We start from the raw sequence: 23117 nt of genomic DNA, 5'->3' as shown, positions 1-23117 counted from the left end.
CCACCATCCAATTTACACACTAGACAATTACCAGTACCTTTATTTTTGTATATTCTCTGTGAGGCTGAATAATGACACAGCCACCCGCCAAATATGTTCATGTCCTAATCCCCAGAACCTGAGAATGTTACCTTATATGGCAAAAGGGACTTTGCATGCCTGGGCAACATAGCAAGACCCTGTCTCCAAAAAAGTAAAATCAAATAAAAATTTAGCTAGGTGTGGTGTCATGTGCCTAGCTACTTCCTAGGGACTTCCTAGGGACAAGCCTAGGGAATTCCATGTAGTCCCAGCTACTTGGAAGGCTGAAACAGGAGGATTGCTTGAGCCTAGAAGTTCGAGGCTTCAGTGAGCTATGATTGCGCCACTGCACCCCAGCCTGGGTGACAGAGCAAGACCCCATCTCTTTAAAATAAAAAGGAGGGGAGGCTTTGCAGATGTGATAAAGTTGAGGATCTTGAGATGGGAAGATTACCTTGGTGGGCCTGATGTAATCACAATGGTCCTTATAAGAAGGATGCAGGTGGAGTCAGAGAAATAGTGTAGAGTTGGAAGCAGAGATTGGAGTGATGTGACTACATGTCAAAGAATGCCAACAGTCTCTAAAAGCTAGAAGAAACAAGAAACAAATTGTCCCCTGGAGCCTCCAGAAGAGTCCATTCCTGCTGACACATTGATATTAGCCCTGTGAGACTGATTTCCAACTTCTGACTTCTAGAACTATAAGAGAATAAATGTAATAAATGTGTGTTGTTTCAATCCACAAATTTCGTAGTAATTTGTTACTGCAACTATAGGAAACTAATATACTCTCCCTGTGTCTCATTATCCACCATGACTTCATTTACCATCTATTTACACTAAAGCCTAAATGTAAATGATTTATTTACATCATATGTACTTTTCACTTAAGAAATTCAAAACATATACGTGGCAACTACAAATGGGTAGAGAATTTTTTAAAAACAGTTAAAAATGCAAGTTAATACTCTTATTTTTCTACTTAATGATCATTTAGGACTCAACTAAAGAAACGGTAGTTTGTTCTAGTGCTAGACGACTGGCTTATTAAGAGATAGTATGTGAGTCTCCTTTGGAGGGGAGCTTCCTAAATTTCCAAAGATGATTTTTGCTATTTGCAATTGTTGCCTAACACTGACTTTAGGACCTGCTCTTCATGAAAGATGTGATTCTGTATCTTTTCCATGAATTCTAGGTGCATAGATCTAACCAAGACATCCTCATCTTGGATTTTGCACAGGCGTCTCAAACCAGCATACCTGAAACAATGTTACGATGATGACTTCCTGCACAACTTCACTTATTTATTTTCTTTCTTTCTTTCTTTCTCTCTCTTTCTTTCTTTCTCTTTCTTTCTTCCTTCCTTTCCTTTCCTTTTCCTTTTCCCTTTCCTTTCCTTTCCTTCCTTTTTCTTTCTTTCTCTCTCTCTTTCTCTTTCTTTCTCTTTCTCTCTTTCTTTCCCTTTCTTTTCTTTTTTTCTTTCTTTTCTTTCCTTCTTTCTTTCTTTCGGAGTTTCGCTCTTGTTACCCAGGCTGGAGTGCAATGGCGCAGTCTCGGCTCACGGCAACCTCTGCCTCCTGGGTTCAAGCGATTCTCCTGCCCCAGCCTCCCAAGTAGCTGGGATTACAGGCATGTGCCACCGTGCCCGGCTAATTTTGTAGTTTTAATAGAGATGGGGTTTCTCCATGTTGGTCTGGCTGGTCTTGAGCTCCCAACCTCAGGTGATCTGCTTGCCTTGGCCTCCCAAAGTGCTAAGATTACAGGCGTGAGCTACTGTGCCTGGCCCACTTATTTTCCTTTTTAGTAATTGTCACCAACACCCAGCCAGTTGTCTAAGCCAGAAACCTATGTATTATTCTTCTCTCCTTCCTCTCTTAGGCGTCATATCAGCTAGTCATTAAATTCTAGTATTCATTTTCCTAACTCTGAATCAATTTCCATCTTTGCTACAGCTATTGCTATCATCCTGCCTCCTAACTGATCTCCCTCTCATCAGTCTCAGTTTGTTCTCCATGTTGGGTACATGTTGCAAAAGTCTAAACTTCCCAGCATGCCACAGAGTCCTTCATATTCCCTGCTCATTTCATTCTTTGGCATTCATACTTTCATCAGTCCCCTCCTGACCCAATCTCCAGCTGTACATAAACTCTATATTTTAGTATTTCTCAACTGCTTGCAACCCCTAAATGTTTTCTCTCTTTTCTGTAATTAAGGCTCTGTCTGCCTAGACTATTTCTTCTGCTTTCCTGTCTGTGCCTTCTCTGCCCCGGCCTACCCCCAACACCCTTTGCCTATTTAAGTCCTGTTTATCCTTCAGGTGGCAGTTTAACCATCATTTTCTTTGAGGAGCATTATCTGAACTCACAAGTTTAGATTAAGTACTTATCTGTGAAGTCTTAGAGCTCCCTCTCTTACCTCATCATGTTTTTGGAAACTGCTACTTTAAGGGAAACAATGTATAAACAAAACCAGTTTAACCGTAGGCTAATTGATATAAAACAAGAGTTAAAAAAGATCATCACATTTCTAAATAAAGGCCCAAGCATTTCTAATATTAATCATTAAAATAATTGTGAGCTAGGGCTGGGTGTGGTGGCTCACGCCTGTAATCCCAGCACTTTGGGAGGCTGAGGCAGGTGGATCATGAGGTCAGGAGATTGAGACCATCCTGGCTAACACGGTGAAACCCTGTCTCTACTAAAAATACAAAAAATTAGCTGGGCGTGGTGTTGGGTGCCTGTAGTCCCAGCTACTTGGGAGGCTGAGGCAGGAGAATGGTGTGAACCCAGGAGGCGGAGCTTGCAGTGAGCCGAGATCGCGCCACTGCACTCCAGCCTGAGCAACAGAGTGAGACTCTGTCTCAAAATAAAATAAAATAAAATAAAATAATAGTGAGCTATATACACATTTAAGAAAGATGAATAAAAACAAGTAAGATACTTATCCATTTATTTCAGTTCAGGGTCAAGAGTGGCCAGAGCCAGCCCTGATAGCTCAGAGCACAGGACAGGAACCAGCCCTGGACAGGATGCCATCACACTGCAGGGCACACTCATACATACCCACACTCACTCAGACTGTGGCCATGTATACATGCCAGTTCAGCTCACATGTACATCCTTCGGATGTGGGAGGAAACTGGAGTACACAGAGAAAACCCATGTGAACATGAGGAGAATGTGCAAACTCCACACAGATAGTATCCCTGGCCGGGAATTAATTTCGTTTTTTCTTTTTCATCAACATATAACAAAATGACCTTGAACAAGCTGATATTATTCAAAGACCTGCTGTACTTACTATGCTTCATCATGATGGCCTGTTTACTTGTCTGTGTTTCTCTTTAGACTTAAGTTCTTCAAGATCAGGAACTGTTTCTTCACCTGTTTGTTTTTACAGGCTAACACAGTACTTAGCGTGTAATAGATACTTCATATAATAGATACTTGGTAAACATCTGTGGACTCATTTGATTATGGAATCATATAGAAATTTAAAACTAATGCACAGCAGCATCTCCATAAGCAGTATAGCATATATTTTTTTTGAGTCGGAGTCTCGCTCTGTCACCCAGGTTGAAGTACAGTGGCACGATCTCGGCTCACTGCAAGCTCTGCCTCTCAGCCTCCCGAGTAGCTGGGACTACAGGCGCCCGCCACCACGCCTGGCTAATTTTTTGTATTTTTAGTAGAGATGGGCTTTCAGTGTGTTAGCCAGGATGGTCTCGATTTCCTGACCTCATGATCCGCCCGCCTCGGCCTCCCAAAGTGCTGGGATTGCAGGTGTGAGCCACTGCACCCGGCCTTATATATTTTTTTCTTATGAAATAACTGTTTGGGTTTTAAATATAGCCATCATGGACAATGTCAGAGATTACCAAAAAATGATGACTTTTATAGCTTTATGATGCTTCTTATTTCATACTATTGAATAATACTATTGCAAACTTTATCTTATGGCAATATTTACAAAAATGTATATGTGGAGTCCTGTCAGAAAGACAGCTTTCCATGTGATTTGGGTTATTAGAACTCCAAAGTTGTTCATGAAGGAATGGACATGTATTGCAAATCTAAGTAACTTCCAATTGTAATTTTTTTCCGTAATAAATAGCTGTATAGCTATTATGTGATTTTAGAATAGCAGAATGCTTGATATGCAGTATAAACCCAGACTTTTGAAATAGAAGATTATACATTCTGTTTATAGTCTGCATTAAATATACCGCATGATTTTATTTGGCTAAATTTGTTCAATTCTATGTATTTTGGAAATAAAAGCAACTCAAAAATAGGAATCAACTAGAGCTTAAGGGATTTTTAAATATTATAGGTATTGTTACATTTTATTATTTCATTTCAATTACTGGGAGTTGATGGGTGGCAAGATAAGACGCACTGGTGGGAGTAAATTTGGGAAGATGAAGAATTCATGGCTTTTCAACCATAATTTAAGCTACTGGTTATGTGGTACTATACCTACATTTAAAAGTTGCCAAGTGTTGCCAACCGTGGTTGCCAAGACTGTACTGCACATAATAAGTACAAAATGTGTGAAAGAATTCAAGTAATATGTTAAATGTTTAATTCCCTTTTCAATCTTGGGGTGCTGGATGATCAATGAAAACAGAAGTATCTGGCAGGTACAGGCAACATTGTTAAGAAAGCTTTTCCTTACAGTCCTGCTGCATCTCACTTACACCTCCCACTCCCCAATGCACAGTTATTTCTCCATGCATAGAAAAGTACCTCATATGTACCTTTTTCATAGAAATCACCATTTGCATTCAAACTATTGGCATTGCGATTATTGTTTATATGTCTGCCTTCTCGCAATAAACTATAAAATCTTGAAAGCAAGTTATTATTGGGTTTAGCATTGTGCGTAAGACATAATAGATATTTCATAGTAGATGTTTGGTGAATTGAGAATAGGAATTAGAATCTTGGTATACATTCTTAAATATATATGGTTGACAGAGTTCAACTGAGCTTCTTTTTTTTTTGAGATGGAGTTTCGGCCTTATCACCCAGGCTGGAGTACAATGGTGCAATCTCAGCTCACTGAAACCTCTGCCTCCTGGGTTCAAGTGATTCTTCTGCCTCAGCCTCCCGAGTAGGTGCCACCATGCCCGGCTAATTTTTGTATTTTTAGTAGAGACGGGGTTACACCTTGTTGGCCAGGCTGGTCTTGAACTCCTGACCTCAGGTGATCCACCTGCCTCTGCCTCCCAAAGTGCTGGGATTACAGGCGTGAGCCACCATGCCTGGCCTCAAATGAGTTTTTAAACATAGGTATGCCAATTTGTAGTTAATAAGTATTAACTCTTGTTAGATCTTTTAAACTTCTCTTCAGAGTATTTTATTGCCTGGATATTTACCAGCATAACTAAAAATGTTTTCTGTTTTTGTTTTTGTTTTGAGATAGTCTCACTCTGTCGCCCAAGGTGGAGTGCTGTGGCGGGATCTCAGCTCACTGCATCCTCTGCCTCCTGGGTTCAAGTGATTCCTGTGCCTCAGCCTCCCAAGTAGCTGGGATTACAGGTGTACACCACCACACCCAGCTAGTTTTTCTATTTTTAGTAGAAATGGGGTTTCACCATGTTGGCCAGGCTGGTCTCAAACTGCTGACCTCAAGTGATCTACCCACCTCAGAAAAGTGTTGGGATTTCAGACGTGGGCCATAGTGCCTGACCAAAAATGTTTTAAAGTTAAAAAATCTTAGGTGAATATTTTAAAATTATGGGATATTATGAAAAGTCAGTTGAAGAAGTACTGGTTTTGTGTCTCGTTTTCTTGTTGATTGGGTTGGTTTTGTGATTAAAAGCAAATTGCCTATATAATTCTGATAGTACTTATTAAAAAGTCATTGACTTAGGCTTTTAGGTAACTATTCATAATTTATAAGGGAAGCCAGTGGGAGTTTTAATTACTTGTTCTGTTCTAGTAGTCTGCAGTTTTATTGACTCGATTTGGATGAATCTTACAATAAATAATTGTTGAGTTTTTCCTAAACAGTGTGAAGGCCCGTAAAAGCATAAATTGAATAACAAGCAGACTATTTTCTTCATTAAGCTAACCACTATGAAAATTTTTGTGCCGGGCTTGGTGGCTCACGCCTGTAATCCCAGCACTTTGGGAGGCCTCGGTGGGCGGATCACCTGAGGTCAGGAGTTCGAGACCAGCCTCAACATGGAGAAACCCCTTCTCTACTAAAAATACGAAATTAGCCGGGCGTGGTGGTACATGCCTGTAATCCCAGCTACTTGGAAGGCTGAGGCAGGAGAATTACTTGAACCTGGGAGGCGGAGGTTGCGGTGAGCTGAGATCGCGCCATTGCACTCCAGTGTGGGCAACAAGAGCGTAACTCCGTCTCAAAAAAAAAAAAATTTTTGTGTGTATGTGTGTGTATACACCTGTGCCTGTGTGTATTGTAATTTATTTTTATGTGTCCTTTTGTGCTTTTATGCATATGTTTTTTGTTATGTTACATTTCTGAGTTGATAGTTTTTTCTTTTGTTTTGAAACTATTGGGATTTTCTATTAATTTTAAGCAAATTGCCAAGGACATTAAATTTGTAGACATCCATTTTTAAAATTGTATTTTAAAATGGCATTGCTTTGCTGACTAGTATAGAATATTTTCAGTTTTTCTTTTATTAACAAATAATATTGGCCAGGTGCAGTGGCTCACGTCTGTAATCCCAGCACTTTGGGAGGCCGAGGCAGGTGGATCACTTGAGGTCAGGAGTTCCAGACCAGCCTGACTAACACAGCGAAACCCCATCTCTACTAAAAATACAAAAATTAGCTGGGTGTGGTGGCAGGTGCCTGTAATCCTAGCTACTCAGGAGGCTGAGGCAGGAGAATCGTATGAACCTGGGAGATGGAAGTTGCAGTGAGCTGAGATCACGCCATTGTATTTAAGCCTGGGCGACAAGAGTGAAACTTCATCTCAAAAAAAAAAAAAAACAAACCAAAACAAAAAACTCAAATAATCTCTAGTTATAGTAACTTATTACTAAATCTTTCCTTGATTTGAATCTGATTTCAGAAAAATGATTGCATTAGAACAGGCCATAGGTAGCAAACTTTACTGTAGTTGTTCAGGAAAATGAATTGTTTAGTTTGTTTGTTTGTTTGTTTGTTTGTTTATTTTGAGACGGAGTCTCACTCTGTCGCCCAGGCTGGAGTGCAGTGGCGCGATCTTGGCTCACTGCAAGCTCCGCCTCCCAGGTTCATGCCATTCTCCTGTCTCAGCCGCTCGACTAGCTGGGACTATTTGCGTCCACCACCATGCCTGGCTAATTTTTTGTATTTTTTAGTAGAGACGGGGTTTCACCATGTTAGCCAGGATGGTCTCGATCTCCTGACCTCGTGATCCACCTGCCTTGGCCTCCCAAAGTGCTGGAATTACAGGCGTGAGCCACCGTGCCCAGCCTGTTTCTTCCTTTTTTTTTGAGACGGAGTTGTACTCTTGTCACTGAGGCAGGAGTGCATTGGCACAATATCGGCTCACTGCAACTTCCACTTCCCGGGTTCAAATGATTCTTCTGCTTCAGCCTCCCGAGTAGCTGGGATTACAGGCATGTGCCGCCACGCCTGGCTAATTTTTTTTGTTTTAGTGGAGACGGGGTTTCACCATGTTGGCCAGGCTGGTTTCGAACTTCTTACCTCAAGTGATCTGCCTGCCTCGGCGTCTCAAAGTGCTGGGATTACAGGCGTGAACCATCGCACCTGGCCGAGTTATATATATATAAAATAAATTCTAAGAGTCTCCTTCTCTGTCCCATCTGCTCATTTACCACTGCTTACCCCACTCCCAAAAAATCATTATTAGTTTCTTATGCTTGGAGTCCGTTGATGCATATTTAAGAAAATATATTATTCTTGCCCATTTTTCCACAGAGGAGGCATACTAATTGTAATTTTCATGTTGCTTTCAATTTTTTAACTTTCCATTAAAATTTTCACACATGCAGAAAAGTGGAGTACTGTGAATCTATAAACCTACCACCTAGATTTAACATGGTTAGTGGTTAGTATTTTGCTGGTTTTGCTTATTTTGCATATATATGTATATAAATGAGCAAAATGCATATATATGAGTATGTATAGATTAGCAACAGACAAACACATATATTGATCTAAGCCATCTGAAACTCAATTATAAATATCATGGTATTCCATCCCTAAATACTTTTTTTTTTTTTTTGAGACAGCGTCTCGCTCTGTCTCACAGGCTGGAGCATGTGGTGCTATCATGGCTCACTGCATCCTCCGCCCTCCGGTCTCATGTGATACTCCACACCTCAACCTCCCAAGTAGCTGGAACCACAGGCATGTGCCACCATGCCCAGCTAATTTTTGTGTTTTTTGGTAGAGACGGGATTTCGCCATGTTGCCCAGGCTGGTCTTGAACTCTTGGGCTCAAGGGATCCACCGGCCTCAGTCTCCCAAAGAACTGGGATTACAGGTGTGACACCATGCCTGGCAATACTTCAGTTTTTTAAGGTAAATTACCACTCAGTCAATGAAGGATTTCAACCAAAAGAGTCACATGATTGGGTATAATAATTACTTGTTTAGGTTGAAGGTGCCTTTGAGGAAGAGAAGACTAGAGGCAGAGAGGCCAATTATTAATAAGTGATTGTTGTACAGGCATGCTTTGGAGATACTGCAGGTTTGGTTCCAGACCACCACTATATTGTGCAAATACCATGGTAAAGCGGGTCACACAAATTTTTTGGTTTCCCAGTGATAAAAGTTATTTTTCCACCACACTGTAGACTGTTAAGTGTGCAGTAGCATTATGTCTAAAAAACAATGTACGTACCCTAATTTAAAAATTATTTACTGCTCAGCTCAAGAATGTTAACGATCATCTGAGCCTTCAGTGGGGTTCTCTTTCCTCTCTTGCCTTCCTGTGAATTGGTCCTGCTTGTGACTAGAGGGAAAGAAGTGAACATTTGTTTCTCCGCACACCAGCTACTTCATGCCAGTTACTTAACTAGTTATTTAATTCTACCAGTAATTATTTGCGGTATTATTATCCTTATTTTTGCAGATGAGGAAATTGAAGTGCAGAGTTGTGAAATAATTTGTTCAAGATCATATTGCTCTTAAGTGGCAGATCTGGAATTTTCACGACTCTGACTGACTGTGAAGTTACTACATAACTGTTATCCAGTTTGTTTCATGAAGTGAAAAATATATGAATGCTGGTAATTTTTGTTTTCTTCTGCATGTATTCATTATTCTTAATGATGTGATCATCAGCCTTTTAAAAAACAATATGTCAGTCCATTTGCAAATACACCACTCTTAGGCACTTTATTTTTGAATTGAAGTATGCAACTTGTACCAACTAGCTTTCCCTTTGATGTAATATTGCCAAACAATGAAATATCATGTCTTATATTGTCACCATATTTTATTTTTGAATTCACTTTTTATTTTATTTTTAATATATTTTTTATACAAATGTAATCTCAGTGGTTTTAGGGCTGATACAGAGAAGTTTTAGACCAAAAGAATCCTAAACCGAAGCAAAAAGTGACAAGTTGGAACACTTGAAAGTGAAGAGAAAATGCATAGCCATCTTTAAAAAAAAAATTAGGAGGTGATCTGTCCAAGATGACACAGTAGCATTAGAGCAGTTGTGAAGCAGATCATCTAATGGCTTTTTGACCCCTTCTGACCTTCAAAAGCGTAAGAAAATAAATTATTCTGCCCTTAAAGACCAAAATGTAGGTTTTTAAGAGCAACATCTTGATTCATTTGAAAATAGTAAACTCTCAAGTTGTAACACTCCCAACCTCAGTCAATGTAAAACAGACATCATACAATTTAAATTCTCGTATGGTAGTCCCTAGAGAAGCACTTGAATAGAGAATTGCTTATCAAACTGTGTCAGTCAGGATCCTAAACCCCAAAATACCTGTAGCTTAAAATAACAGAGATTTATTTCTTGTTCATGTTGCATTTCCCTTGTGGGACATTCAGGAATGCTACTCCATGTATCCTCACTTGGGAACTCAGACTAACTACTGTTGGTTACTGGGATGTAGGAAAAGAGGCATTTAGGCATTGACTTCTAAAGCTACTGCTGGATAATGTCATTTCCCCTTATACTTCACTAATTTAGGTAAGTTACGTTCCTACACCTAACCAAGAAGTGGCAATGGGAGTGTAGTCTCAAAATACGATTAGAAGGAGAATATGATTAATACTGAGTGTCACCTTGATTGGATTGAAGGATGCAAAGTATTGATCCTGGGTGTGTCTGTGAGGGTGTTGCCAAAGGAGATTAACATTTGAGTCAGTGGGCTGGGAAAGGCAGACCCACCCGTAATCTGGGTGGGCACCATCTAATCAGCTGCCAGTGTGGCTAGACTGTAAAGCAGGCTGAAAAACATGGAAAGACTAGACTGGCCTAGCCTCCCAGCCATACATCTTTCTCCCGTGGTGGATGCTTCCTGCCCTTGAACATCAGACTCCAAGTTCTTCATTTTTGGGACTCGGGTTGGCTTTTCTTGCTCCTCAACTTGCAGATGGCTTATTGTGGGACCTTGTGATGGTGTGAGTTAATACTTAATAAACTCCTTTGTTAGTTGTGTCCCTCTAGAGAACCCCGACTAATACAGAGAAGAACTGGAATATGGGTGCCCAGCTGGAATGACTAACAAGCCTTTTGAGGAATATAGAGAATTACGCATGATTGATTGGTAGAATGATTTTTTTTAAAAAATGCCAAATAGCTTTGAAGTAATCCTGTTTTGATTGAATTAAGGGTCTTGTTGCTGAAAGGTGAACTAGGCAGTTTAGCCAGAAATTCCAGTAGAGGAGTAAACTGGTTAATTGGACATCCTTTTCCTTGTGTTTTGTCTGTTACATTTTCATAAGCATATTTAAGATTTGCTCTTATGTGCTTGCTTATAACATAAATCTATTAATAAAGATTCACAGTTATCAACTATTTTTATGTAGAACATGTTGGATAATGATGCTATGCAAAGTCTAAAAAATCAAGAGGTTAATAATTGGTAGGACATATAACAAAAACTATCTCATATTTTGTATTACATAGGCAAGCACTAGTAGTTTTTAAAAAGTATATAATTTGGGAAAATTTGTTCCATGAGGCAGTACAAATGAATAATCATATTGAAGTTCAACAGCCTAATTCTGGACTTCTGAAATTTTCCAAGGAGATGAGTGATTAATAGATACAAACATACTATTTTTATGTACATATGTGAAGAGACTGTCTCTAGGCAGTTATAAATCTTCTTCATCTTTGACAAACTTTTGCATATGTGTCTTTATTGGTGTTGTAAACCAGGGATTATCTGTTTCTTCACAAGGCATGCTCTTTTTAAAATATTATCGTGGTTTATACATACTATGAAATTTACCATTTTAACTATTTTTAAGTATATTTCATTGGCATTAAGTACATTCACATTGTTGTGCAACCATTACCATCATATATCTCCAGAACTTTTCATCTTCTAAAACTGAAGTCTGTACCCATTAAACAGTAATTCTCTATTCTTCTCTCTCATAAGCCCCTGGCAACTACCATTTTACTTTCTGTTTCTGTGAGTTTGACTACTTTAGATACCCCATATAAATAGAATCATATACTATTCTTTTGTGATTGGCTTATTTCACTTATCACAGTGTCTTCATGGTTCTTCCATGGTGTAGCATATATCATAATCTGCTTCCATTTAAGGCAAAATAATATTCAATTGTATGTATATACCACATTTTGTTTACACATTCATCTGCCAGTGGACAGTAGGGTTGCTTCTGTCTTTTGGCTGCTGTGAATAATGCTGCTATAATCATGAGTATACAGATATCTGTTCTAGTCCCTGCTTTAGTTTGTCTGAATATAAATCCCAAAGTGAAGCTGCTGGATTATATGGTAATTTTATTTTAAGTATTTTGAGGAATCACACTACTGTTTTCTGTAATGGCTGTGTCATTTTACATTCCCACCAGCAGTGAGCAAGTGTTCCATTTTCTTCACATCCTTGCCAGTACTTGCTACTTTTTGTTTGTTTTTTTCGGGGGGGCGGTGATAATAACTATCGTAATAAATATGAAGTGGTATCTTATGGTTTTCTTTTTCATTTCCCTAGCACTCTTTTGCATGTTTTTGTGTGGACATATGATTTCAGCTCATTTGGGTAAATACCTAGGAGCACAGTTGCTGATCATATGTTAAAACTATGTTTTAGCTTTGTAGAAAACTGCCAGACTGTCTTCCAAATTGGCTGTACCATTTCGCATTCCCACCAGCGATGAATGAGACTTCTGTTCTCTTCATCCTTTCTCAAATTTGGTGTGGTATTTTGGATTTTAGCCATTCTAATAGGTGTGTAGCACTGTGTCATTTTAATTTATAATTTCCTAATGACATATGATATTGAGCACTTTTTCATATACTTATTTATCATCTGTATATCTTCTTTGGTGAGGTGTCTGTTTAGATCTTTTGCCCACTTTTCAGTTGGGTTGTTTGTTTTCTTATTGATGAGTTTTGTTGTTGTTGTTGTTTTGAGACGGGATCTCGCTCTGTTGCCCAGGCTGGAGTGCAGTGTGGCGCAATCTTGGCTCACTGTAACCTCTGCCTTCCAGGTTCAGGTGATTCACCTGCCACAGCCTCTTGAGTAGCTGGAATTACAGGCACGTGCCACCATGCCCGGCGAATTTTTTGTATTTTTAGTAGAGATGAGGGGGTGTGGCAGATTTCACCATGTTGGCTAGGCTGGTCTTGAACTCCTGACCTCAAGTGATCCGCCCGCCTCGGCCTCCCAAAGTGCTGGGATTACAGGTGTGAGCCACTGCGCCCGGCATTGTTGAGTTTTAAGAATTCTTTGTTTATTGTAGATAAAGGTTCTTAATCAGATATATATTTTGCAGATATTTTCTCCTAGCATGTGGCTTGTCTTTTCATTCTTTTAATATTAATAGTATCTTTCACAGAGCTAAAGCTGTTAATTTCAATGAAGTCCAACTTATTTATTTTTCATGGATCATTTTTTTGGCATTGTATCTGAAAACTCAGTACCAAACCCAAGGTCACCTAGATTTTCTCTTACATTATCTTTGAGAAATTTGATCATTTTGCTTCCTACATTTAGGTTCATGAGCCATTTTCAGTTAATTTCTGTGAAAGGTGTAATATCACTGTGTAGATTAAGTTTTTGCATGTGGATGTCTGGTTGTACCAGCATCATTTATTGAAGAGACTGTCATTATTGGATTGCCCTTGTTTCTTTCTGAGAGATCAGTTGACTATATTTGAATAGTCTATTTCTGTTCCATTCATCTATTTATTTTATAGCTAATACCACAGTCCTTATTACTATAGCTGTGCAGTGTGTAGTAAGTCTTAAAGTCGGGTAATAACAGTTTTCTGGCTTCATTCTTCAGTATTGCATTGGCTATTTTGAGTCTTTTGTCTTTCCATATGAATTTTAGAATCATACCTGGAATAAATCCTGCTTGGTCATGGTATATAAATCTTTTCATGCATTGTTGAATTTAGTGCTAATATCTGTTAAGAATTTTTGCATCTATATTTATAAGAGAATTAGTCTATAGTTTTCCTTTCCTGTAATGCCTTTATCTAGTTTTGATGTTTGGGTAATGCTGGTCCCATAGAATGAGGTACTACATGCTTCTATTTCCTAGAAGAGATTGTAGAGATTTAGTGTCATTTCTTCCTTAAATATTTGGTAGAATTCACCAGGAAACATCTGGACGTTATGGTTTCTTTTTTTGGAAGGTTATTATTGATTCATTATCTTTAATAGATATAGGCCTGTCCCGATTATTGCTCCTTGTGAGAGTTTTAGTAATTCCTGATTTTCAAATAATTAGCCCATTTCATTTAAGTTATCAAATTTGTGAGCTTAGAGTTGTTCATAATATTTCCCTATTTTTTTAATGTCCGTGGGATCAGGAGTGATGATACCTGTTTCATTTTATATATTAGGGCTTTGTCTCTCTCTCTCTCTCTCTCATCTGTCTCTCTGTTTCTCTTTTTTGTTAACCTGACTAAAGGTTTATCAGTTTTAATGCTCTTTTCAAAGAACAGCTTTTGGTTTTGTTTATTTTTCTTTACCAATTTCCTATTTACAATTTCATTGATGTTTACTATAATTTTTTTTATCTTCTTTTTGCCTTAGGTTTATGTTGCCCTTTTTTTTTTTTCTAGTTTCCTGTGGTGGAAGCTTAGATTATTGAATTTAGTTAGACCTTTCTTCTTTTCTAATATATGCATTCAGAGCTATAAGTTTTTCTCTAAGCACTGTTTTTGGTGCATCCCACAAATTTTGAACATTGTATTTTCATTTTCATTTAGTTCAAAATATTTTAAAATTTTTCTTGAGACTTTTTTGACCCATGAGTTATTTAGAAGTGTATTGTTTGATCTCCAAGTAATTGGAGATTTTCTAGTTTTCTGTTACTGATTTCTAGTTTAATTCCATTGCTGACTGAGAGCTTGCATTTTGTGGTTTCTATTCTTTTAAATTAGTTAAGGTATGTTTTATGTCCCAGAATGTGGCCCATCTTGGTGAATGTTTCACTTGAGTTTGAGCAGAATGTGTCTTTTGCCATTGTTAGATAAAGCAGTTGACAGATGCCAGTTATATCCAGTTAATTGATTGTGCTGTTTACTTCAACCATATTCTTAACTGATACTCTGTCTACTGGCTCTGTCAATTACTATTCGAAGAATGTTGAAGTGTCCAACAATAATAATGCATTTCTCCTTGTAGTTTCATCAGTGTTTGCATAGCATATTTTGACATTTTCTTGTTAGGTACATACACACTAACGATTGTTACATCTTGTTGGAGAACTGACCCCTTTATCACTATCACCTTCTTCATCCCTGATAATTTTTCTTGTTCTGGAGTCCCGTTTGTCTGAGATTAATTTAGCTGTGGAAGCAAGATTTGACTAGTGTTAACATGCTATGTCTTTTTCCATCCCTTTACTTTTAGTCTGTGTCTTTATAATTAAAAATGGGTTTCTTTCAGTAATATGTAGTTGTGTCTTATTTTTTAATCTACTCCGATAACTCTCTTTTAATTGGTATATTTAGACTATTTGCATTTAAAGTGATTATTGATATCATTAATATTAATGTCTATTGTGCTCATATCATCTGCATTCCCTCTTCCTTTTTGGAATGATTTTTCTTTTGCTTTGTAAGCATTTTTTATGTATCCTACAGATTAGTCTTTTATCTACTATATGTTTTACTTATTATCTCTGATTTTTCCTTTATATGAATTTGTTGTTCAGAAATTCTTTTTCATTCCTAGTTTGTGGATATTTTGCCTTAATTTGGAAGACTTTAACCACTCAAAAGTTATTAAAACAAACCTCTTTTATACATTATCTCAGTATTTTTTACACACAGATACACATACATTGCATTTGTATATACGTATGTCTGTGTTTGTGTGTGTGTATATATATGCGTTGATTTTTAAATCCATCTGGAATTCTTTGGTACATGATGTAATTCTTTTAGAAAGGGATTCAGACATTATGCTTCCATGAAAGGATGGCCAGTTGTCTCAATATTATTTATTGAATAGCCCACCTTTTCACCACTGATTTAAAATTGTATTTTTATTATGTAATAAATCTACAGATCTACATACTCTGCTTTTGTACTCTGATCTGTACTATTTGTTTAATGTATATGTCTGTGCCTGGGCATATACAGATATTTTAATTACAGTAGTCTGTTACCTGGCAAGGAAATCTTACTTTATTATTGTATTTCAAATTTCCTTGGTTATTTTTTATGAATTTTTCTTCCTCATGAGACTCACCTAATTTTATAAAAATTCTATTAGGATTTGTATTACTATTGTATTTAATTTATAAGTTAATAATTGACATCTTTGTGGTAAATTGTTTCCAGTTATTAATAACACATGTCAAAGGATAGCAACACAGTTTCTTCCATTAAGGCATTCCAAGCCAGTAGATGTATTCTTCTGTGGCCAAGGTAGCTCAATGATTTGACCTTCTTAAATGTGAACATTTCATATGTTCCTTGTGTTTTGTAATATAATTACTGTCATCACCATGACATCTTTATTTCTTATTCTTCTCTCATGTATATTTATTTTGATAACCTGTTGCTATAAATGTAGATACATTTCTTTCTCCTTTACATTTTCCATCACACCCTCCGGTTTCTTTGTTAGCATCCTCCAGTATCTTGCCCACATTCTCCTACTTATTACTCTTCAATTCCATTTCAGAGTCTGTTACCCTTATCCCTCTTGCACAAATCTTTCTTTAATCTGTTGGATGACTCTGAAAGGATTAGTTTCAGTTTGGGGCTTGAGCTGTGTCCAGACACACAACTGCTATTAGTTCCTACCATAGTTCTACCTGGTTCAGAAGAATGAGAAAAATAATCCTTACTTTTTCCTCCTCTATGAGCAGGAGGTACTTACTTTTTACTGATTTGACCAGCTGAACATTTTAAGATAATATTCAGTACTGTAGATGAAGATTAGAAATTACTGCAAAAACTTTAAGTGAGAATAAAAGAATTTATGGTGTTCTAAAGAGATTTTAAACAAATTATCTTCACTGTTGTTTTCTCTAATTTAAACAAAGCATTTGTGGGTTCTTTTCTTTTACTTTTACTCAGTCTGTCTTTCCAGAATGTTAAAATGGTCCCTTAGGCTGGGCTCGGTGTCTCACATCTGTTATCCCAGTGCTTTGGGAGGCCGAGGCAGGAGGATTGCTTGAGCCCAAGAGTTCAAGACCAGCCTAGGCAACATGGTGAAACCATATCCCTATAAAAAAACCCAAAAAATTAGCCGAGTGGGATGGTGTGTGCCTCTAGTTCCAGCTACTCAGAAGGCTGAGGTGGGAGGATCGCTTGAGCCAAGGAGGTCGTGGTTGCAGTGAGCCATGATTGTGCCACTGTACTCCAGCGTAGGTGATAAAGCCATATCCTGTGTCAAAAAGTAAATAATAAAATAAAATAAAATGGTCCCTTGACCTTTTATCTTTAATTTTCCCATTAACAGTTGGTTCTCTCTTTTTTCTATCTAATGAATACAGTATGCTGAAGACAGTTTAAATTTTCTTTATTGATTCAAGATATTGAAAAGCTTCAAGATTATTAACTTGAAAGTTTTCAAAGGTTTAATATCAACACATTTCAGGTGTGAGGAAATTATTGTGGCATGGGGAATATGTATATATTTTATTTCAATTAAAACTCTCAGTAATATTTCCTTATGGCTTAGCATGGAAATACTTTATGATATAAGGTGAGTCTGGGTTAATTTAATTTGTAGTAAATTGACAACAAACATAATTAGTTCTAATCAAAAGGCTAAAGATTGACTCCGTAATGGTTTTTATAAGATTAGGAGTTTTATTTTGTCTAAAAGTCCAACACATTATTTCTGGTCCTTTGAAATTACTGGTTCAATTTTAATGTTTATAAAATCATATTCAGTTATTTATAGGGATGTTTTTAAATCTATAGCTGGACACAGACCATCCCAATAATTGCTTAAAACAACAGTAGTCTTCTGTTTTGCTTACAAATGTACAATTTGGGCAGGTTTTGGCAGGGAAGTTTGTCTGCTCCATGTGGTGTCTGCTGGGATAGCTCAACTTCCACTAGAGGTTTCATGTCCAACATACCTCACCCACATGGCTGGCAAAGTGCTATTGGCTGTCAATTCCTCTTCACATGGACCTCTCTGTGGGACAGCTTGGTCTTTTTTACAACTTGGTGGCTGGGTTCCAAAAGTGAAACATCCTAAGAAACAATATTCTAAGAGACAGGGAGTGAAAACAGATAGTTTCTTAAGGTCTGATGCTGGAAACACACATAACCTCAGTTTAACTTTCTCATATTGATCAAGGAATCACAGAGCTCCGATTTTAGGAGAACAGGATACAGACTTCAGCTCTTAATGGGAGGGAGGAGCGTCAAAGAAATTTGGAGTCACAGTTTCAAACTGCTACAAGGAATATGGGAATTTTACTAAATTATTCTTAGTTGATAGGTTGTTTCAAAAGGGACATAGTACGTTGGGTCAGTAGTGTTGTTTAGATACTATTTTTCAGTGTAATGTTTTAAAAATCTTCACTATTTAAGACTTTTTGAAAAGTGTATTTTGAAGTGTTAAAAACAATATTTACAAGATCTATATGAAGAAAATTAGAAAACTCTGAGGAAGGATATCAAAGAAGATCCTAATGGATACATGGATAGGAAGACGCTAAGCATCATCCATGAACGAAAAATGCATCAGTTAGGCTTCATTAAGATTAAAAGCTTCTGCTCTGTGAAAGACACTCTAAAGAGAATGAAAGGACAAGCCACAGACTAGGAAGATATATTTGCAAAACACATATCTCATAAAGAACTATATCTACAGTTAACAAATAATTCTTAAAATTCAACAATAAGAAAACAAGCAACCCAATTAAAAAGTGGGCAAAAGATCTAAGCAGATAACTCACCAAAGAAGATATACAGATGACTAATAATCATATGAAAATATGTTCAACGTCATATGTCATTCGGGAATTACAAATTAAAACAACAATGAAATAGTACTACACACCTGTTAGAACGACTGCAATCCAAAATACTGACCACACCAAATGCTGGCAAGGATGAAGAGAGCAAGAAGTCTCATTTATTGTTGGTGACAATGCAAAATGGTACAGCACTTTGGAAAAGAGTCTGGCAGTTTCCTACAAAGCTAAAACATAGTCTTAACGTATGATCAGCAGTTGTGCTCCTGGGTATTTACCCAAACAAGTGGCAAATTTAATGTCCACACAGAAACCTGCACATGAATGTTTTTAGCAAAATAACCCCAATGTTCATCAGTGGATGAAGAAAGAAAGAAAATGTGTATATGTGTGGTTTTGAAAGATTTTTTTTTAAAGAAAAACAGATTATTATGTGAGTTGGGTGATACTTGCATAGGATTTCCACGGGATTGTTAAAACAAAGTAGAACTATCGTCAATTCCACTTACTAGAATCAAATAGACTGTCATCACTAGAAGAAACTTTAGAGCAACAAGTTCCTCATTTTATGTTTTCAAAAAATAAAATATAAAGGCAGAGGAGTTGAGATTTTCTCATCTACAGCAAAAGATGTTTATATAAATAAATATACTGATAAAAATTTATCTCATATTGTTATCAAGCTGTATGTAAAAGACAACACAATAAAAAAGACAAAAATCTCACCAAACTGTTTTACTTAACCAGAGTTAGAAATAAGGTTTATTGATAAAAACCAGGATTAGAAATAAGGTTTATTGATTTTCATTTTCAGGATATCTCTTTTTCTTTCAGGAAACTTATACAGAAAAACAGAATAAATGGCTTGTACGCTTATAATTACCTCGACCAGTAATGGTAATTAATAATCACAATCACAACCCTCAGAGTTTATCCTTTGGGCTGAGAATTAAGAATGATACTTTACAAACCTGGAAATGTGAGCAGGCCAATTAACAAAACAAATAGATGGACAAAAATAAAGGCAAACCCATGAGGCAAAGAATGTTTTTAAGTTTGTCAAAAATGAATATTAAACAGCAGAGTGAGTAAAATTACCATTTATTTTCTAATGATTACACATTAGTCATTGTTTCTACATGAACACTTACTACTGAGAACACTATTTTACTGGGTACATTGCCCAGTAAAATATGATTATTAATATTTTGGCTGTTTTTGCTTTTGGCTGTTTGAAAAATGCTGCTATAAACATTGGTGTACAAATATTTATTTGAGTCTTCACTTTTAGTTCTTTAAGGTATATACTCAGTAATGGAATTGTTGGATCATAGGATAATTCTGTTTACTTTCTGAGAAACTGCCATACCATTTTCCATAGTGGTAGTACCATTTTACATTCCCATAAGGGTACCAATTTCTATACATTTCTGTTAATACTTATTTTCTGTTTTTATATACTAAAATGTTGTAAAAGGGTGTAAAATGCTACCTCATTGTGTTTTGATTTGCATTGCTCTAATTAGTTCTGTTGAGCATCATTTCATGTGCTCATTAGCCATTTGTATATCTTTTTTTGATAAATGTTTATTTAGGTGTTTTCCCCATTTCTAATTGGGTTGTTTTGTTGTTGTTTGAGTTCTTCTTTTAAAATTTAGAAATGACCCCCTACTTACTTGTACAAGTTCTTTTACCTCTTTTAGATGTTGATTCCTTACTGTTCTATTTTATATTATTTTCTTCTTGTCTGTCTTACACTTCACTTACAGTATGTTTAGTTTTGATGTTTTTGGTTTTATGTAATAGCTTCTGTCATTTTTTCCTTTATGCTTTCTAGGCTTTATATCTTTTTTTCTTAACAAGGTTTTTGTACTCTTAATATTTTCCTTACATCTACCATTTCACTGATGTGACATTCCTTACAGGCTAATCAACAAACAGATATTTACTGTATAATTCATGTGTAGTCTAAAATTTACTATAGATTATACTTTGTAGGTATAATTTTTATTTATTTATTTATTTTATTATTATTTTTTGAGACGGAGTTTCATTCTTTGTTGCCCAGGCTGGAGTGCAATGGCATGATCTCAGCTCACTGCAACCTCCACCTCCCGGGTTCAAGTGATTCTCCTATCTCAGCCTCCCGAGTAGCTGGGATTACAGGCATGCACCACCACGCCCAGCTAATTTTGTATTTTTAGTGGAGACTGGGTTTCTCCACGTTGGTCAGGTTGGTCTGGAACTCCTGAACTTAGGTGATCCGCCATCCTCGGCCTCCCAAAGTGCTGGGATTACAGGTGTGAGCCGGCCCGCCCGGCCTATTTTTATTTTTTGAGACAGCGTCTCACTTTGTTGCCCAGGCTGGAGTGCAGTGGTGCGATCTCGGCTTATTGCAACCTCTGCCTCCAGGTTCAAGAGATTCTCCTGCCTCAACCTCCTGAGTAGCTGGGACTACAGGCATGCCCCACCCAGCCCAGCTAATTTTTGTATTTTTAGTAGAGGTGGGGTTTTGTCATGTTGGCCAGGCTGGTCTCGAACTCCTGACCTCAGGTGATCCACCCACCTCAGCTTCCCGAAGTGCTGGGATTACAGGTGTGAGCCACTGCACCCAGCCCGGTAGGTATAATTTATTAAATGCTGTGTTCATAATTGACTGTGGACCTTCGTTGCTACCTTAACTGTCCAGAATTGGAGAAAAACTTTTCTCCACATCTGATATTTGAGTCCTTTAATAATTGTTTTCTGCTTAGAGGGTAGTTTCTTATCACATGATATAACTTACACAAGCACACGTTTTAATTTAGGCAAATTTTTCTGAAATAATTATTGTTTTACATAAAAATTAAAATCACTCTTTGCAATCTAACCTATCTTAAATTTTTTTACAAAAAATTTTTATTGTAACTTTATGGTAGGATTGTTTTACTTAACATTTTTGTCCTTTTTATTGTATTATCTTTTACATACAGCTTGATATAAATTTTTATCAGTGCGTTTGTTTATAATAAATTTTTTTTTTTTTTTTTGAGACGGAGTCTTGCTCTGTCGCCCAGGCTGGAGTGCAGTGGCGCGATCTCAGCTCATTGCAAGCTCCGCCTCCCAGGTTCACGCCATTCTCCTGCCTCAGCCTCCGAGTAGCTGCGACTACAGGGGCCCGCCGCCACGCCCGGCTAATTTTTTGTATTTTTAGTAGAGACGGGGTTTCACCGTGTTAGCCAGGATGGTATCCATCTCCTGACCTTGTGATCCGCCCGCCTCAGCCTCCCAAAGTGCTGGGATTATAGGCATGAGCCACCGCGCCCGGCTACACATGTTTACAAAAGATGTTATATAACTTTATTATTACAATTAGTTGGAGGTTAACCTAAAATTATTAAAATAAACCTATCCTTAAAGTAAATTATATATGGTTTTATAAATTAAGAACTTTACTTTGGATTACAACTAATATATACTAAGATTTTCTTAAAGAATTAGGACATAATCGTTTTAAGTTAAATCCCCTTTGTAGTAAAAAATTGCACAAAATGGGTACAGAGTTTTAATCTACCTAATAATTTGCACTGTTTTCATCTAACAGGTCTCTTCATTTGAGAAAATATAGTGTAGCTTTTCACGGTTTTAGTTACCCACGGTCAGCTGTGGTCCAAAAATATGCAGTGGAAAATTCCCAAAACAAACAATTTATGAATTTAATATTTGCTCCATTCTGAGTAGTGTGATGAAATCTCATGCCCTCCAGCTCTGTCTCACCCAGGATGTGAATCATCCCTTTGTCTAGTGTATCCAGGTTGTATAGGATACCTGCGTTAGTCAGAACTTAGTAGCCATCTTGGTGGTAAGATTGACCGTCTCAGTATTGCAGTGCTTGTGTTCAAGTAACCTTTATTTTACTTAATTGATCTGTTTTATTATTAGTTATTGTTAATTTATTACTGCCTAATTTGTAAAGTAAACTTTATCATAGGTGTGTATGTATTAGAAAAAACAGTGTATGTAGGGTTCAGTTCTATTAACAATTTTAGGCATCCACTGGGCGTCTGAAAATGTATCATACAAGGATGAGGGGGAACTACTTACTGCATTTAGAAAATGTGATAACATTTTCTGATATTTCAGATTCTCATGTGTTCACTTATCATTACCCAATGTTTTTCTTGTAATATGTGGATTTGTTTAAAAGTATTTAAATTTTTTTATTGCCATGTTACTGACCTTAATGATTTCCAAAATAAAATAGGTATTAAGAGTTGCTTAATTATACTTCTTTAATATAACAACCAGGACATGTATTTTAACTTTGTGTAAATCATCTAGAGTTATTTCCATGTTAGTACATTTTGTGTAGGTATATTTCTGAGTGGGGCATTTACAGTGATAAAGAATTACATAATACCTTAAATTTGGTAAATAATTGACAGATATTTTAAAGTATATTCATAAAGCAGTAAAACCTCTTGTATTATGTTATCTTTAAATTATAATTAAGAAGGTTTTCTATACGGCTGTGTACACATTATCAAAATT

The 23117-nt window shown here is 36.9% G+C and overlaps 1 protein-coding gene across 4 annotated transcripts in view; it reads left to right on the top strand.

Annotated features, from left to right (window-relative positions):
• Positions 1 to 23117, top strand: part of NDUFS4 (NADH:ubiquinone oxidoreductase subunit S4) — a 122642-nt gene that overhangs the window by 18723 nt on the left and 80802 nt on the right. The gene's annotated exons all lie outside the window — the stretch shown is intronic.

Source organism: Pan paniscus, chromosome 4 (assembly GCF_029289425.2).
Source record: "Pan paniscus chromosome 4, NHGRI_mPanPan1-v2.0_pri, whole genome shotgun sequence".
Classification (NCBI taxonomy): Eukaryota; Metazoa; Chordata; class Mammalia; order Primates; family Hominidae; genus Pan; species Pan paniscus.
Note: the sequence above shows the minus strand (reverse complement) of the source record. Positions and strands in the feature narration are given on the sequence as shown.